Source organism: Sycon ciliatum, chromosome 6 (assembly GCF_964019385.1).
Source record: "Sycon ciliatum chromosome 6, ocSycCili1.1, whole genome shotgun sequence".
NCBI lineage: Eukaryota > Metazoa > Porifera > Calcarea > Leucosolenida > Sycettidae > Sycon > Sycon ciliatum.
Genome location: NC_088648.1, coordinates 31,904,696 through 31,910,695, shown reverse-complemented (window position 1 = coordinate 31,910,695; position 6,000 = coordinate 31,904,696). Strand labels below are relative to the sequence as shown.

General features: G+C 47.7%; 1 long non-coding RNA gene across 1 annotated transcript in view; it reads right to left on the bottom strand.

Annotated features, from left to right (window-relative positions):
• Positions 1 to 3,260: 3,260 nt before the first annotated feature.
• Positions 3,261 to 6,000, bottom strand: part of LOC135818954 (uncharacterized) — a 173,995-nt gene continuing 171,255 nt past the window's right edge. Inside the window, exon 4 of the long non-coding RNA XR_010553841.1 lies at positions 3,261 to 3,408. This is a non-coding gene — a long non-coding RNA (uncharacterized LOC135818954). The remainder of the gene's footprint in view (positions 3,409 to 6,000) is intronic.

The window sequence follows — 6,000 nt, the reverse complement described above, 5'->3', positions numbered from 1 at the left end:
TGACGGTATGATTGTCATGTAGTCTACTCGTATCGCCTACAAAAATTATTATCGCATGCATCCGACGCTGCTGCGCTTCAAAGTGACAATCATCTTCTTGACGTGAATGGAGAGTGGAGTGGGATGGACAGTGCTACTACACTCTGTAGTCGACATGTCAGCGACTAAGGGCGCGTTCGAATCGTCACTCTTTGACTTTTCGAGGAGTTCTGTTTTTCTGAAGAGGTGGCCTTATTGGCCTCTTCCGAAAAACGAAGCTCCTCGAAACTCCACCCAACCTCATCCGCTGCCGGATGGGACTGCCGAGTGCTGACTGGGAGTGAGTGGGATATGATCGGGGAGAGGCTGAGCAACACACGTGCACCGCCGCCGTGCAGCAGGACTTTTGCCAGGACCCTCGTGACGTTGCAGCTAGATATGTTGCTTGACTACTGTAGTTGACGTTGATTTAGTGACTTTGGCAAGTTTGAGTCGTGTAGAGCCAGTACTGCAGTATAGCATGCAGTAGAGGTGGATTATAGTTGTAGTTCCGAAGAGTTTGGAATAGCTACGTAACGTAATACGTGGAGAAGATGGTCGATCTGATCGGACGTCATCATCGCCATGACAAATCCACTGAAAAACTCTAAAATTTAATGATAGAAACCGTTCTAATGTCAGTTTATAGGACACTTAAAAATTAATAATCTCTTTTAAACATTTGTTCAAACAGTTGATGAAGACAATTGGAACGCCCCCTAACTGTCATGTGTCAGTCAGCAAGGCCTTGGTACTCGTACTGACCTTGAAATTCTCTCAGTCTGTGCACCCAGCTAGCCCAGGGATTTATAAAAAGACACATAGCAGTACTCGTACCCATTACTGTACCGGTATGATGTACATGTACATGTATATGATGGTAGTTTCTCATGTTGCCTGTTGTTTTGTAGTGTTGGAGAGCATTCTAGTTATACTGTCTGGTCTGGTGGTGGACCAGGTGATGGAGCTCCCGGAGGCACTGGACGTGTCGCATGGCGGCGACACATCCAGTGCCTCCGGGAGCTCCATCACCTGGTCCACCACCAGGCCACTGCCCTTATGGAGCTGGGCTACAGTCTCTCAGGATGACCCAAAGGCTGACCGCCTGTCGCGGGGTCCGTCGCATTGAAGGATGATGGTACAAGAGAGTACAGCAGTTCTGAAGATATCGACAGCTCGTCTGTTACATGTATCAATGTACCTAATGCCAGTAAGTAATGTAAAACCTTACACACACACACACACACACACACACACACACACACACACACACACACACACACACACACACACACACACACACACACACACACACACACACACACACACACACACACACACACACACACACACACACACACACACACACACACACACACACACACACACACACACACACACACACACACACACACACACACACACACACACACACACACACACACACACACACACACACACACACACACACACACACACACACACACACACACACACACACACACACACACACACACACACACACACACACACACACACACACACACACACACACACACACACACACACACACACACACACCTTGACCTTGACCTTTGACGCCCATCGCCGGAGGCGATGATAGCAATGCTACGGCAGAAGCCATAGCAACTTGTGCTGGGATTACACCATTCAACAGCTCGCAAGGCTGAAGAATTGACCGTCACTTTTCAGCCTGGTCTACACCATACAGCTATTTGGAGTGACATTTTCTGGCCAGTGAATCCCTATTTTTGGTCTTTTCATTTTTTCCCCGCACACACATCACACCACATACTCCGGCATGCACTGGCTGTTGGTAACCACCCAGGAGAATGAAAGAAAAGTCAGGAAGAGTCTGAGAAAGAGAAGAAAGACGTGTGTGACCATAATCGTCGGGAATCGAACCCGCAATCTATCGATTGGAAATCGCTGCACATACCACACACACACACACACACACACACACACACACACACACACACACACACACACACACACACACACACACACACACACACACACACACACACACACACACACACACACACACACACACACACACACACACACACACACACACACACACACACACACACACACACACACACACACACACACACACACACACACACACACACACACACACACACACACACACACACACACACACACACACACACACACACACACACACACACACACACACACACACACACACACACACACACACACACACACACACACACACACACACACACACACACACACACACACACACACACACACACACACACACACACACACACACACACACACACACACACACACACACACACACACACACACACACACACACACACACACACACACACACACACACACACACACACACACACACACACACACACACACACACACACACACACACACACACACACACACACACACACACACACACACACACACACACACACACACACACACACACACACACACACACACACACACACACACACACACACACACACACACACACACACACACACACACACACACACACACACACACACACACACACACACACACACACACACACACACACACACACACACACACACACACACACACACACACACACACACACACACACACACACACACACACACACACACACACACACACACACACACACACACACACACACACACACACACACACACACACACACACACACACACACACACACACACACACACACACACACACACACACACACACACACACACACACACACACACACACACACACACACACACACACACACACACACACACACACACACACACACACACACACACACACACACACACACACACACACACACACACACACACACACACACACACACACACACACACACACACACACACACACACACACACACACACACACACACACACACACACACACACACACACACACACACACACACACACACACACACACACACACACACACACACACATACACACACACTTCTCTTCTCTTCTTCTCTCTCCACTGCCATGACTGGCTAAGTGGCCCCATACGGGGCAGCTCTTGGATTAGCGCTGTCTCCGGGAAGCGGCACCAGGACCCAACGACTGACGTGACGGCGCATTCCCACGGGTTATAATTGCTATTGAACGCCGCGATGTACAACGATGCCGTGCGATATCCTGACGGCGGCGGCAATTTTTCTCTCCTCGCGAATATTCGAACAAACTTTCCTTGATTTTTTTGCTTTGGACGCCGTATTCAAATTTCCGTCAGTGTCGACAAGAGTCCTGACGTTCCACGTTCCCAGAGACAGAACAACCTTTCGAGCCGCTGGTGCACGCGAGTGGAAAGACTCTGGGCGAGGGTTTGCAAGACCTCTACACCCAGGCGAAAGAGGGTCAGCGCGAGTGGTCACATCCGAAGTGGCCATGTCGTCAACGCTGAATTTTCCTCCTCCGCGGCAGCAAGATGAAGACTGCCTTGTCTAACACCGCGTCACTAAGTGTTTTCTACTCACCAGGGTTGGCCCTGGCAGAAGCCAGGAGCCAGCCCGTGGCCCTAAACTCACTACGAAGAAAGAAGAGTTCGGAGCTCCAAAAACTGCTTCCTCCTCTCTCAAGAGAAAAAAACACACACACACACACACACACACACACACACACACACACACACACACACACACACACACACACACACACACACACACACACACACACACACACACACACACACACACACACACACACACACACACACACACACACACACACACACACACACACACACACACACACACACACACACACACACACACACACACACACACACACACACACACACACACACACACACACACACACACACACACACACACACACACACACACACACACACACACACACACACACACACACACACACACACACACACACACACACACACACACACACACACACACACACACACACACACACACACACACACACACACACACACCATCTCCAATCTCTTCGAAGATACCACTTGGATGGAAGATGGTGTGTGTGTGTAAGGTTTTCCATTTAATGAAGTGGCTGCAGTGGAGCTTGGGCACATTAAGAAAATTAATGTACCAAATGGATCATTTTAAGTTAAACTTAGTTATACGGGTAAAGCCATGCACTTCAGTGATAGGTATTCTCCAAAAAGAGAGAATCTTAGATTTCATCATGACCGACATGGGTATGGCTGCCCAAACTCAGCCCATGCCCCAAAAGTACTGTGGCTCACAACACATACTTGTAATAATTATTAGGTTTCAGTACTACAGTATGTTCCATGACGTTTCAATGCCCTTGAAGTTGAAGGCGAGGTGCTGCAACAGCTATTTTGGTACACAACTTCACAAGAAATGAAAAGTAGTTCAATAAGTATTTACATCATGTACTTGTACAGTCATGCACATGATTGTAGTCACAATGCAACACTGTACTCCAGTGTACTCCACTTTACTCCACTTTACTCCGCGTAAGGATTATTGGTCGTCTTTAATAGTGTCAATCAATGTCATGACTAAGCAGTGCAGCGCCACCTAAAGCCCCCCCCCCCCCTCCCCCCAACACACCTTCAATGTCATTATACAATCATGTACATGTACATGTATACATGTATGTACAGTACATGATTGTGCACTCGCGCACACACTACTCTTTCTCTCTCCGCTTCTGTCCCTCCGCGAGTGATAGATTGGGTATATAGTATCTGATCCTAGATACCCAATCTACATGCACATGTAAAGCCAACAGCTCCAGGTAACATAATGACTATTAATGTGTCATGAATGGAAAGGATATCCGGATATTGCCATGTTCATTATCCCTGCAACGCCCCGTAACATCATGTAAAAATGTAACAATGATAATAACGACTTGTAAGGGGTACACCCACACAGTGCTAGTGTTAGACATGCACTGCAGCAGTAGAATTTAAAAACTGTCTGCAGCATCCCGTTGCAAGGTGTATCTTATTTTACATGTACATGTATATTATTATTGTTATTGCAAATAACGTGAAGAAGAGGTTGGTGCGACTTCGGCGATAGTAGCGGAAGAGTGTGTTGCTCCCAACATGGGAGCTCGCGGTCTTCCTGCCAACTTGAATTCTCACTTCCACAGCACAAGAGAAGTCCATCGAACCGTCAACTCGGCAAACCTGCAAGAATGCACCACTCCCTGCTCAATACACAGTGTTTCGGGGAATTCACCCCTCATCAGTTGAGCTTGAGTAGGCTGAGGAAGATTGTGCCTGAAGAGCACCACTTCTATAGTGCTCTCCAGGCACAAACATCACCAGGGATACAAACTTACAGAGACGCTCCGTTTCCAGCGCGACAAACACCTCGTGAACCCCAGATAGCAGCGTGAGTCAGTGTCGCTCATGGAGGTGCTGAAAAAGCGCTGAGACATTCCGCACTCGCCTCAGTCAAACCAACAAGTGGATCTAAAACTGGAGAGGCGACGAACAAAACAATGGCTACCGGTATCATCAGAACTGACTTCAGTGTTCCGTTCACACTGCACTGGTTCATGCTGCGCTGCTGATCACCCGATAAGTGTGGTCTATACAGGATAATGCACAGTGTCCGCGACTCCACGAGGATTATTTTTCATAATTATGTTATGTTTCTTCAGAATACCACTGGACTTTATCACCTGACACAGCACATACACATACTTTGCACATACACCGCTGTCATATACATGTACATAGATCGCCTTTAGCATTCCCACACTTGAAAGTGTTCCTGTACGTGCTGTGATAGTCTTACTAGTCCTCTTTCTTCTGTTTAGGTCACCTTACAGGTGATGATTGTAAACTTTAGTGTTAGTGTTAGTTTTCTTGCCAAATTGTGTCTGTGTGTATGTGTGAGTTTTCTCATCTTTC